Source organism: Calypte anna, chromosome 2 (assembly GCF_003957555.1).
Source record: "Calypte anna isolate BGI_N300 chromosome 2, bCalAnn1_v1.p, whole genome shotgun sequence".
Taxonomy (NCBI): domain Eukaryota; kingdom Metazoa; phylum Chordata; class Aves; order Apodiformes; family Trochilidae; genus Calypte; species Calypte anna.
The window spans coordinates 7,409,872-7,423,728 of NC_044245.1; the positions used below are offsets into that span (position 1 = coordinate 7,409,872).

At 40.6% G+C, this 13,857-nt stretch overlaps 1 protein-coding gene across 4 annotated transcripts in view; it reads left to right on the forward strand.

The window, feature by feature from the left end:
* Positions 1-1,879: 1,879 nt before the first annotated feature.
* The window catches only part of GALNT11 (polypeptide N-acetylgalactosaminyltransferase 11), a 54,532-nt gene continuing 42,554 nt past the window's right edge, over positions 1,880-13,857 (forward strand). The window contains exon 1 of one of the 4 annotated variants that reach the window (XM_030445879.1): positions 1,880-2,013. The gene's annotated coding sequence lies outside the window, so the exon portion shown is untranslated. Of the gene's footprint in view, positions 2,014-2,253; positions 2,380-12,853; positions 12,936-13,857 lie in introns of those variants that run through there. The other 3 variants (XM_030445880.1, XM_030445882.1, XM_030445881.1) reach the window with 3 other exon arrangements.

The window sequence follows — 13,857 nt, forward strand, 5'->3', positions numbered from 1 at the left end:
TTTGATAAGAAAATAGCTATTTGAGTAGATTAAATACCTGGAATTACAAGGTTGGCAAGAACTGGACAAATCAGAAGGACTTCCAGGATAATGATTCTGCAGAAAGCAGATAGCATATGTGCTGAGGTTGCATTTACCTAAAAGAGCTTAACACACACCTCCAGTCCCCAGGCTAAATTATTTGAGCAAGAGATCACAGCTGCATATTAGGGATTATGAAACAGGCATTATGAAAAGCTGGCTGATAGGGATGCTGACTATGTGGCTGTCTCATTTAACTGCACACATTACCTTCATCTTGATCCCTGCTACCTCCTTGTCATCTGCCTGCTAACTCCTCCACAGCCTTGCTCCTTTTTCTCTCACTGCAGCTTCTGATTAAATAGTGGCTTTTTGGCCCCTGTACTTTAATGCTGTAGCTATGACTTTTTAACAAGTTCTGCATTCTTCTCTATTTGTGTTACTATAAAGCATCTTGACATGGTCTCTTGACCAACAGGGGCAACAGCCACCTGAGAATGGACTCTGGTGTGTCAAAAGTTTAATTTCCACTTTATTAAAATCAAATTTAACATCCTCAAAGCGTCACTAAGCAGCTCAAGCTCAGCATCTGGGTATATCCAGAAAACCTCCCAGTTGTGAATACACAGAGCAAATCAGACACTTACTTGCTCTTAAACCTCACCAGGGTTTTCAAACCCAACATGACTAAAAGTTTCACCCCTACTCCTGACAGACACCTGTGATATCAGGTCCTGGATGAAGCTGGATCAATTGCTGAACCTTTCCGACCACCCTTTAATAAATTATTGGTTAGACCAACTTTGGGTATGAAAGATTTTAGGGTTCAACTTATCTCTCCACCTCTGGGGACATAAACTCCTGGCTCTATAAATGCACACTGATTGCCAAGCTCAGGTTACTTTAGGGCAGCTGTGGTTGATTTCTCCCAGTTATCTCCCCCTTTCTGCTGAAGAAACCAGTCCCCCACGTTTCCACTCAAACCACACAATGAGGAAAACATTGCTGGTTGTCCCAGACATCCATCAGCTTCACCTACACCTCTTTTCTTCCTTTCAAAGACCTTGGACACATACTTCCAGAAGCCACTTAAGACCAAGAAGCCCAAAGCAGACACCTCCTTGAAGGCTTGGAGAGGGATTTACTCTGCAGAGACCTGCTAAGAAACTCCTGACAGACCTCGGGGCTATTGTCTGTTGGAGAGTTTTTGGAAGAAAATGGACATGTGAACAATCCTGACTACTTAGCATTACCCAGAGTGAGCTAAGGGTTACTAGAAGATCAGCTACTTGCAAAAGATAAGGGAGTTGGCAGCAGTAAAGAACAACAGGACGGGAAAGCATCGCATAGACAGCACATTAACAGTTGTATTTAACCAGTTTTGATAGTGCCCTGTGGCGTATGAAAAATGTGTTGTCCCAATCAGCAATATGCTTATATTATCAGCCTGGCTGTGTATAAAAGGGCTACCGCTATTCTCAATAAACTGCAATACTTTGATGATATTAATCTGCGTGCTGCCCACTGACCTCCCGCAATTGTCCCCCCTGTGCCCAGTGAGCGCAGACGATGCGCGGGGCAGATGCATGGCAGCTGAGGGAAGAAGGGGTTTGAAGGACCTAAATCCACCGCCATGCTTCATGTCCGTGCACCACTCAGCAAAAGAGGAGGCCAGACAGGAGCCCCACTACCTCGCCACCCCAACCCCTTCAAGGGATCGCCATCTTCTCAGGAGTCTCCCGCCCCGCCTGTCATGGCGGCCGCGCCCCGGCCCTCCCCACGTCATGGGGCGGCCCGGGGAGGGAGGGAGGGAAGGAGGAGGAGGAGGAGGAGGAGGGGGAGCGGTCACGTGGCGCCACCGCCGCGCGCCAGCGGTGCGCGCCGCCGCCGCTGAGGGCAGGGGGAGAGCGGGAGGGGCGATGGCGGAGGCGCCGGTACCAGCACCACCAGAACCAGCACCAGCACCACCGCGTCCCGCCGGCCGCTGCCGCGGTGAGTGTGGGGGTGACGGCTCCGGGGCGGTGTGACGGGCAGCCCCGGGGGGGCGGTGGGTGAGGGACGGGGTTGGAGGCGGTGTGAGGGGCAGCCCCGGGGCGGTGAGGGGGCGGTATCGGGCGGCCGCGGCCGTTTTCCCGCTTGACCTAGAGGGGGGGACGCGGGGACGCGACGGAGTCTGTCCCGGGGGCAGCGATTCCTGTTTCCTCACCAGAGAGTCAGATTCCGAGCTTTGGCTGAATTGAACGGTGTGAGCTTATAGCGGGCAGGCTGAGCTTGGCGAGGGGAAGACTCTGGGTTGAACCTGACCGGCAGCGCTGCCCCGGGAGAGACCGTGGGACGTGCTACGGAGGATGGAAAAAGGTGTAATTATCATTTTTAAAGTCTTTAAATGCCTGTGAAGGAGCAGCAGCAGCAGCCTGCCGGCAGGTAGACTGAAACTATGCAACTGTCAGCCCAAAATGTGAGGATCTGTAGGTATCCGTGTTGCTGGCGCTGCTCCTTTCATTGATTCCTGTACAGGGCAGGGCAGGCGTTGCTTTTGGGGGGCTGCGTGACCCCCGCGTTGCAGTAAAGCTTTGCTACCTTTATGACTGGAAATTGTATTTTTAAACAGCTTCTCCTTTATTGTCGCTGTAGTTCTCAGAATATACTTTGCAATGTTGAGGCTCCCTGTTTTTTTCTTAGCACGTGTGTGTTATTATTCTGCGTGGTTAGTCTCCAGCCCTTTTAGCCAATTCCCATGGCCATGTGGTAGGGCTTTTTTGTTTTGGTTTTGTTTTTGTTTGTTTGGTTGGTTCTATTTGTGTTAAATCTTATAAGGAAGGCTGCAGCAGAAAATGCTGATGGCGAATTAACTGTTTTCAGGTTACTTGCAAGGCAGAAGAAAAGTTTTCTGGTCCCATGTTCGTGTGAAAATAGACTGAGCTGAGCAGAACAACCCAAAGCTCAGTGCTGCTGGTAGCAGAGGGCTCAACAGGTCTGTGCTGTGGCACTGGAAGTAAACACTGTGTTCAGAAACTGCCTTTCCAGATAGCTGCTTCATCTTAATTCGATTCTTAGTAGGTGTCAGCCTTAAACTGCTGTTAAAACTAATTAAAACACTCACGTTGTCTAATACAGCATCTCTGCCAAACTGTAACCTGACTTCTCACAATACCAGTTGCAGGGCAGCTGCCATAGACCTTGCAGAACTTTACTGGGTAACCAGATATACAGTGAAGAAGCTGTTACTCTTACAAAGAAAAAAAAATACTTTTTTTCCCTCTTTCTTTCCCCTCTTTTTCCCCTCTTTTTTTTCTCTTTTTTTTTTTTTTCTCTTTTTTTTTTTTCTCTTTTTTTTTTCTCTTTTTTTTTCTCTTTTTTTTTTCTCTTTTTTTTTTCTCTTTTTTTTCTCTTTTTTTTCTCTTTTTTTTCTCTTTTTTTTTTCTCTTTTTTTTTTCTCTTTTTTTTTTCTCTTTTTTTTTCTCTTTTTTTTTCTCTTTTTTTTTCTCTTTTTTTTCTCTTTTTTTTTCTCTTTTTTTTCTCTTTTTTTTTCTCTTTTTTTTTCTCTTTTTTTTTTCTCTTTTTTTTTCTCTTTTTTTTCTCTTTTTTTTCTCTTTTTTTTTCTCTTTTTTTTTCTCTTTTTTTTCTCTTTTTTTTCTCTTTTTTTTTCTCTTTTTTTTCTCTTTTTTTTCTCTTTTTTTTTCTCTTTTTTTTTCCTCTTTTTTTTTTCTCTTTTTTTTTTTCATATAGATCTCATTATCATATAGATTTCATATAGATCATATTAGTAGGAAACTGCTCCCAGACATCTCTGATTATCTTAAACACATCCAAGTGTAGGCTATATCCAGGAAAGGGTCATACCAACCTATCCCTGACAGTATGTTTTTGTCATACTGCCCTACAGAGAACCTCTGCCTAGGTGAAACAGGCAGACTGGGATTTCTAGACCTCATTTTAGAACAGCATAAAGGTCCAGGTGGTTCCAGATAAGAGGCTTTTGATTAACAAGCAATTGGCCTCCTCCAGTATAACTCTCTGTGAAGAACTGCATGCCTTCTGCATAAGCTTTTTCTCATCTCTGGGTAAGATAAGCTCCTGTAGAGTTTTAGGAGCTCTTCAGCAGGGAAGGGAAGAAATAACACTGCAGCTTTAGTGAACCTTCATATCTCAGCCCCAGATGAGGCAGCCAGGAGACTAAGTGACATATTCTGGTTTAAGAAATTCTGACTGCAGGTTTCAGGGCCTGTTGCCTGTCTTGTGCTATCTTACCACTTTGTCTCAGAGGACTGCAAATCAATTGTCATCATTGTGCACAGAAGTAAAACTGGAAAGAGTCCAGATTAGCTGCTGTGAAAGTTTTTGAGAATGGGTGAATCTGTTCATCATTTTCATAGTGATGTAAAATAACAGTAGGTGTGATTCAAGGTTTTAGGAGGAAGTAAGCCCTTAAACAGCATGGCAAGGGAATTAAAGTTGAGTTACTAGTATTGTGAAAATTTGTCTATACAAAACATGGTTCCTTATAGTAAATGCTGGAGAGGCAAAAGTTTTAATGGGAGTTACAGGGCATGGGTGTGGGGCAGGGCAAACTGTGGGCCAAATGAAGTTAGAAGTATCAGAGGAGACAGTAAAAATGGGGAGTTTAGATCTGCCAACAGGAAATAATAGGGTTAAAATGGAGCTAAAAGAACAGAGGGGGGGATCATTCTTGCATTAGTTAAATTATCTTGAAAGGTACTGTGAGAAGTTTGTGGTCTGAGCAGCTGGCAGGCTGAGTATGGCAGCTGTGTGTTGACTGCTGAAGCAAAGTGAAGGGAGAGTTCCAGCTGAAGGGAAAAGGTAAAATTTTGAAAAAATAAGAGTTGTTTCTCTCTATGACAGTTTGGTTTATTGACTTCCTCAACAGTTCACCTGTCTGACTAGGCAATACTACAGTTACAGATATCCCTAAAATCCCATCAATTTTTTTAAGTACCATTCATTTTTCAGAGGTGCTGCAAACTTGATAATTACTGTTGAAGAGAGAAAGTATGCCTATGGATTTCAAGTGCAGAAATTAATTTTGTCTTTTCTTTCTCAAAAAGTCTTACAGAGGTGAAATGTGTTCCAATCTTTCTGGAGTGTGGGAGGTAGATAAATAGTCTTGATTCTTATCTAAGCTTTCTTTTCAAAACATGTGGTGGCTTATGGAGATGAATATATCTGCTGTTGCAGCTACTGTGTTAATGTATAAAGTACTGTCAGTACAAAGGCCTTGGCTGCTAAACCAGTGGGTAAATGCATTTGTTCAGCTCATTTTGTGTAAGAGTTAGTAGTATCCACCATAACCATCAGCTGTGCTCTAGCATGTTTCTCATATGAATCAGCATTGTGTAATAATTAGTGTAAATAATTTATTTGAAAACTGTAAAAACTAGAAATACACTGCAACAAAGAGTGGGAAAATGGGGAGCTGAAGATATATTTTTTCAGATGTACCTCTGGACTCTGTCCTTGTGATGTGAAAATATGCTGTCTAGGTTAAATAAATGATGGTGTTACCAAAATGAAGAGTATGAATCAAAGTGCCTGCAAGAGTGACATGCTATATGTGTTGTAGGATGAGCAGGAAATAGGTGTGCAGGCTGGGGAGGAGTCCAAGCCCCAGTAACCCACACTGCTCACAGGCATGGACTTGGATATCTTTGCTGGGTTTTAGTTCAGTTTGGGGCAGGCGAGTTGTTCCAGTTTTCTGTTTTGTGGCTGTAGTGGCATTGCAAATTCTGTGTTTCTGAGGCTGAAGTTTTGTTGTGACTGACAAGTTACACCTTATCAGCTGTGCTATGGTAGTGTCTGTGGGTGTGCATGCTCTAATCCCTCTTACCACGGGGCAAACTACCTTGACAAAAAACATTTCTCTTGCAAGAGGGAAGAAGTATGTGCATGAAAAAATGTTGCAGAGCAGCTGATGGGAGCTAACTGGTTACCTGCAGTAACTCCTTGTCATTCCTAAAAATGACATGGCACCATTTAAGAAGTTGACTTTTAAGTTGACAGGTTAAGTTACTAAACTTGCAGAGGCATGCTAAGAAGCAGGTTCCTCAGTAAATGATTGTTATGTGCCAAACTGATTTAAGCAAATACTTAATGAATGTTAGGAGCATGTTCACAGAGGTGGTCCTTTTAGCTTATGTAAAACTGTTCAAGTGTTGCTTGGCTAAATGACACAGATTTTCTTGTGCAGACAAGGATTAAATTAGATGCCTTAAACCTTGGAGGTGGCCTTAATTAAAACAGTGATCCTTTTCCAGGAAGCACAGAACTATCTACTTTTGATATACAGCCTGTGATGAATCAGTCTTTGTAGGTATGTTGACCATTTTGTTAATTCCTGAAGTAGAACATCAAGAACAAATTATGTATCACTGTCTCTGTTGATACCTTTTGGCTTTTATTAGTGAAATTGCTTTCTGGAAGGGCTTTCTTTAGTTTGCTGTTTCCTGGAATACCTTTATTTTGTCACTTGCTGAATCTCATACATCACTATATCCTGAGACTCATTGCCTGTGAAGCAGAAGAAGGCTGAGTGTTGTATTGCACACTAACCTTCTGTGTTAGTGTGTGTTGGAGAGGATGGCTCCTGGCAAAATAGGGAAATGTATTTTTGATCTGCTGTTTATTTTGTTGCAACATCCTTGATTTCAACATCAAAATCCTGAGTATGTTTTCCCATTAGAAACATTGGCAATAGATAAATAGAAGAAAAGGGACCAACAGGCTGGAAAAGGAGTGGTCCACAGCTCTTCCCTCAAAGGAATTCCTTTGGAGAAGGAGCAAATTGATCCTGTAAGATCATGTAGAAGGGAATAAAAGACAGAATTAATTTTTGGCATGACTTGGAGAAGTTTTCTCTCCCTTCAGATGCTGTAAAATCACTTTATGCTAGAGTTTTATCATTCTAATACAATATTTAATGTCCACAAAACTTTTTGGTTTTTTTTTCAGAAGCATGCTAATACCTGGTCTGTTCATGGACATATTTGGAAAAATCCTTATCCCATTGTTAAATACTATATTTAGCAAGCTGAACTCTATATTAAATTGATAGATTAGTTGAGATGTTTGAATGAAAGTGTTTTCATTGACTCCATCTGTGGGCATGGTTGCACCAGCAATGGTACCACTTCATCACTATTACTGTGTAGTGTTAAGGAAGGAAAAAAAGAGAATGCTTCCTATATAAGAATATTATAATTTAGAAGTAGGCTTGCTGGGGAGGTGGAAGGAATGAGTTATTGCTGCCTTAACCCAGATTTGTGCTTGGTGTTTGTATATTCTTCCATTAAGGTGGCCTCAGAACCTTTTGTGTACTGGCCTTAACTTGTTAATCAATTTTTATAGGTGGCAGCTGAGAGGTTGAGTTGCTGAGGATCTCATCAAAATCTGTAGCAGAGCAAATAGTTCAAGTAGAGTGTCCCACAGCTCAGGCTGATGTCCTGGTTCAGTCAGTGAGTTAAAGAGAGAACATGTCAGAGGTTTATGTCTTTAGCTTTCCTTATGTATATTAATGGGTGGAGACAGTTATGAGAAAATGAGAGAAGGGCAGAGAAACCTATGTACCGAAATCACTTTAAACTTCTAGTGAGAAAATGATTCCAAAAGTAAGAAGGTTGCAGGGTTTTTTGGTCTTTCTAAGAGAGTTTCTTACTGAAAAAAAGCTCAGGTCCCACACCTCTGCTGTTCCAAATTGCATGGTTACTCTGCACTCTGTTAAAACTTGGAGTGAAAAACTTTGTGGTCTTTGTTTCTGGATGTGAGAAATGCAAATGGACATTGAATTCAACTAAACCACTGGTTTTAGTATTTTTTTCAGTTCTACTTTTTAAACAATAGGTATCCATCCAGGAAAACTCAGGACATGATGGATAATCCCGTCTCTTGATACTGTAGAGAAACACATCAGGAGTTAACTCCAGGCAGTTGAGAATGAGTTAAATATTTTCCTGTCACAGGCAGTTTGGATTTAAACTGTAACTGGATTTAACCTCACTCACATTTCTGGTGCTATCTCTCTTATATTAAAGAAATGTCTGCATACTAATAATCAATTACTCAAGCTTGAGAAATTGAGTTACAAAGGCAGACCTCAGTGCTACAGCAAGTAGCTCATAGGCTAGTGCTACCTTATTGTGGCCATTTCTGATATCTGTAACTGAATGCAACGTTTCTGAGGCCCAAACATGACACTTCTAATGTATTTTTGTGTTTATGTTTCTGTATCTTGGAAAGGAAAACCCTTTGGAAAAGAGAAATTAAGTAGCCTTGTATGATTTGTGGGGCATGTACTTGAAGGTGTATGGATTCTGTGATCTGGAGGTAACTGCATAGTTGGAATTTGCAGGAAAATCTTGTGCAAAATGCATTGTCTGTGGTCAGTACTCAACAGGTTTAAAATTGAGACTGGTCAACCCCAGTGTTCACTATTTCACTCAAAAGTACTTCAGTGAGGTCTGTTTTGTTGCCAACTTTGCTGCCAGCTTTTTGGCAGGAGAGCTGTACAAATGAAGTCTGAATCTTTATTTGTTTATTTTGGTTTGGTTTACTTTTTAGAAATGGAAAATGTGTTTTCGCTTTGCTTGCAAAAGACTGGAAAAATGCCCAAAGCTCTTTTGATGTAAATTTCTTAAGGTGAACAGAAAGAATACTCTAGAAAAATTTAGTCCAAATGCGGAAATTTTGTGAGATTATCAATGATTTGAAAAATGACCAGTAAAGGAATTTTTAGAATTGAAATCTGTATGCAATGTAATGTAATACAATGTAATACAGTTTTCTCTAGCTTTGCTGTGACCTGATCTACTGATATTAAAGAATACCTTAGAAATACAGGGATTGATAATGCTTCTTTAGTAAGTGGCACGTGATGCCCAGTCTTGTTTGTACTTCCACATCCATAAATCCATATGCATCAGCTTAAAAGAAAGAAAGAAAGGAGGAAAAAAAAAAAAAAGAGAGATAGAAAGAAAGAAATATAAACCAAATACAAAAAGGAAAATTAATCTGTGCTCTTGAGCAGTGTATGCAATCCAGTGAGAAGTAACCCTGTAGTATTCATGTCCTGAGACCCATCCCAACAAGCCTGTTGTCATGGAGAATCTTGTTTGCCATGGTACTCCCAATTAGACCATGCAAACTGTTCTCAACAACAAAGTGTTAAGTTTCAGGCTCAGTGCTTTATTGTTCCCTGAGAATGAAGACACCAACTGGATTTGACTGCTACTGCAGTGGATGTGTTTTCACTGTGTAACCTTGCACTGCTTCTTCAGTGCCGACTCTTCTGGAAAAGGTGAGTGTTCTGTGCAGCTGTTCAAGTACAAGGATGTCTTACCTAATTTTTTTGCATGCATCTGCATTTGTACTGTTGCTCTGCTGAGCTGTACAGACATAAAATGCAAGGAACAGCTAAGTAGATTTTAAACATTTAGAAAAGGTATTAAGCAGCTTACTTGAGTGTAGCTGACCTTGTAAGCTCTCTTACATTTTCTGTTTGTGTATAGTGCTGGAGGGTTGTTAAACTACTATTTAGATGCATGGATCTTTAATGTGAGAAAAATTTATTGAAAATTCAGTGTTGGTTTCTTAATCTTGCTGTTTCCTAAGCTGCATGTGAAGAATGAAGGGCTTTATTACAAAAATGCTTGCATCTTCCTAGGGCTGGTGCATGAAAATTCTGTTTTTCATGGGAGCTGATTTTGCTAATGAAAAGAAAATCTCACTATTTCAATGGGAAAAAAGTATTTATTAGCAACAGAAAGGAAGAAGCTATTTTTAGGACCCATGAATGGCTTGAGGTGTATTTCTATGCCAGCTGGCTAAAAGTAACATCCAGCCGAGCAGCCCTAGGATGCAATGTTTTTTAGTGGCATAGGTAAGAAAATTTCAAGCTTGTAGGTCTGCTTTGGTAAAACAGGGGCTTTTTAGTGCAGAATAAGGACACTGCAGCAGCATGAATCTCTCTATAGCACTTATTTGTCAGAGTTGAGCACTAGGATTTTGGTAAGCTCATGTTTCTAACCAAGTGTAGTTGTTCTCTCTAATCAGACTGGACTGTTATGTTACTTTTCTTGACCCAGTGTTGTACCACTGGGTGTAACTAAAACAAATGTTCTTTTCTGTTGTTTGTTAACATGAGATCCTGACTCTTACGAAACTTTTTCTTTCCAAAACTTGTATCTGCTTTTTCCATTAAAATCATGTCCTCAAATGAGAGCCTTTGCAAAGTACTCTCACTCCTTGGAGAGGAGCCCGTGGGGGGAAAGGTATCCTTTATCAGTAAAGAAAAAAAAATCTAGTATGATTTGTTGTTGATGAAGTGAAAGACATTACTGCAGAAGATACTTTAAAATTTCTTCAATGGAGCATTTGAAATTGAGGTGGGTAAAGAAGAAATTTCACATTTTTATTATAGAAATGCTCAAGTTTTTGTACTTTCTCTGGTATGGGAGCATGCTAAGTAAAGCTTTTTTCACAGGAGCTGAGGAATTCCAGAAATCCTGAGATTCAAAGCTAAGTTCCTAGAGGAAGTGTTCCAATGTATATTCCACAGATTTTAAAACAGTAGTGTTTTAATTTAGCCATCACTGGTTAAAGTTCAAAAACTGAAGCACAAATGAGCATGAGTCATTTGACAGTGGTAAAATAGTGAGGGGTGAGAAACCAAATACGTAAAGAAGATGAGTTTTAAAATTTTTCCTAAAGCACTTTATGCTTCCCAGACTTAGTATGCATGCAGTGTAGTTTCTGAGGTCTTCACCCATTCATGCAGCAAATCTATGTGCCTTTATCTATAAATCATAACAAATTGGTGTTATTGGTCTTTTAAGATCATTTATCTGATCAAAATTTTTATTAATTCCAGGAAAATTTATTTTAGGTGATATGACATAGATTTGTATTGCTGTGCTGAAATGACTAAACTCTTGGTTCTCAAAGGTTTTAAAGCTGCATTTAGAAGTGTCTTACTGGGGCTAATTAAAAATAGATCTTAGTGTGCCATCTCATTAAAATGAATGGGAACGGTCATGTTATGCAAGAGGACAGACAGCCTGTGGTCCACAGTGTTTCTGTGAATGAGGGATTTATATTAGTCTTTTTTAACCTTCATTCTACCACCTTGAACCTTACTAAATAGCCTTGTTCTGTTCTCTTGATAACACCCCTGTGGGTAGCAGCAGGCTGCTGTTAGGTCCCTCTCAGAAGTGTCTCTTCTGCAGGCTGAAGCAGCTCAGCCTCTCACAAGGCCTGAGAGCATCTTGGTGGACTTCCAGTGAGCTCCTTCCAGTTTATCAATGTCTGTCTTGTGTTGGCAGATCCCAGACTGGGCACAACACTTTGCCCGTGCTCTTATGAGTGCTGCTTTGGTGATTTAATTGCATCCCCTGGTCAGCTGCCGCTGCTCGTGTTGGTAAGCTCAGGTGCTGTCCAGATCCTTTTCTGCAGAGCTGTTCCCCAGGCTGTGTCAGCAGCCAGGGAGTTTGTGTGTCCCAGGTGCTTCCTGAATGTCACAAGGTAGGTTCCAGTAGACCCAGTCTGTCTTTACATGAGTAGTTACATGCCTGTAATGTGTCAAAAATAGCCACTTAATTAATAAAGTACAGTGTCTCATCCCTGACTTTTTTTTGCAAGAAGGTAAATTGGGTAGGCACATGAAACACTAAACTTTCCTTTGGAAATATGTCTAGCTTTTGTTCTGAATTTAGTGGGTGTTGCTTCTAGTGATGTGTGTTGGAGTCTGAACCAAAAACTGCTTAAGCTGCCCCTCTTTCATGTTGTTAAGGTTTTAAGACTGGTTGTGATGTAATGTATGTCTGGAAAGAAATAATTCTCATGAAAGTGCAGAAGCTGCTATGAGTGACATCTCCTCTTGTGTGATAGGTGTGTTATTGGAGTTGTTTCTTCCTAATCTATCCTCTTCATTTTACCGTTAGTGGTGTTGTTTTCTTGTTGAATCACTAGCAAATAGGAGAGCCTGCTCCTGCTGAAGCTTGTTTTGAAAAAGGACCAGTGACAGCCATATATCATCTTGGAGGCCAAGAAATACATAAAGGGTTAAGACTATTAGAAGAGCAAAAATGCATTTCTAAGTAGTGTTACTTTATCTTCTTGGGTTTTTACCCCCAAAATAAATAACAAAATAAAAATCAAAAGCATCTGTAGAAGGTCATGCAGCAGATACCTAATATCCTAATACTCTGTACAAAGAAAAAATTAGTTGAAAGGTTGTTGTTTGTTTGTTTTTACTAGAATGCTCTTGAGAAAAAAAAATTATACACATCTGTTTGTTCCCTTAATATAAGTCCAAAATACACAGACAGTCTTGAAGGAAATCTGGGTAGTATGAGCTGTATTTCTGTCATACTTTTTTAGCTGTTCTTGGAAAAACTACAAGCAGACTTTAGGGTTTTCTCAAATAAGTCTTACTTCTATTTCAAAAATCTTGAGGTTAATCTGATCTTCTGTGTGACCTCTAACAAACATGAGCCTTGGCACAGCCATGAAATATCTAGTCATACGGTGTGGTTACTAAACTGCTGAGGTTAATCCAAGCAGCTGTCAGTGTTTAAGCAGTGGATGGTTGTACAGCCTGTACCTACTTATGCTTTCTAAGCCAAAATACTGTGAAATGTGGTTGGCATTTTTTCCCATTAAAAACACTGAAGACCAGCACATTGGGCCAGTGTTGGTTAGAGCTAAGGAGGGTACTAACAACAAACTCTCCTAGGCTGTATGGGAGACTGGAGTTGTATCGTTGTTTGGCCAGTTATTAAATGAATCTAAATGTTACTGGGTGACATGAAAAAAATGTCGTGCTGGTGTTGTAAGGATGCTACAAGAAGCTGGTGTGAGATGAAAAGCAGCATTGCACAGTCATTACTGAAGCTCAGGTCTGGCAGGTAGGCTCTTGGAGATTTTTTTCAACTTTGCAGTTTATTGACTGTTGGAGACTCTTACTAGATTACTAATATTTAACTTTGATAGTTTTCTTAAAAAAAAACCCAAGACCCTACAACACAAAAATATAGTAATGATTTACTGCTTGTGCAAGGGACTGAGACTTCTGTACTAGAATTCATGGAAATTAGAGAGGAATATTTTACTCTTGGAATTCCTGGCATGTGGGTCTGCAAACTCAGTTCCAAGGCTTTGCCAAAGTCTTAAAACTATCAGGAAATAAATATATGACAGTCAAAACAGGGCAGTAAGAGAGAAACTCAAAGGTAGAAAACTTAGAAGTTCTCAGAATGCTGTGCTCTGCAATCTTGGTCTCTTCTGAGCTGATGGGGACAGCTTCTAAGATAACTTTTTTCCTTTCTTAGTCACCCCAGTTCCTCCAAATTGAAGTGTAACTTCCTGATGTAGGAGGTGCTGCCACCTTGAATAAATTATGTTTGTCTTGTTGAAGTATCTCAGGATTCCTAAGTGTACCAATATGAACAGCCATAAATTCTGTGTATCACTGGGATGTTGTGTATGTCAGTCACAGAATCATCACATAGAATGCATTGGGTTGCAAGAGACCCATGAAGATTATCCAGTCCACCCTTCCTGCAGTGAGCAGAGGCATTTTGAACTAGATGAGGTTGCTCAGAGCCCCATCAAACCTGACCTTGAAAGTCTCCAGGGATGGGGCCTCCACGACCTCTCTGGGCAACTTGTTCCAGTCTTTCACCACCCTCATAGTAAAGAAATTCTTCCTGATGTCTGATCAAAATCTACTCTGCTCTGTACAGGTGCAGACCTTGCACTTGGAAGGGGGCATCCAGTGCTTGGAAAACTCTTCAAGGAGTTATCATTTATTATTTGCTGTGAGAGCTC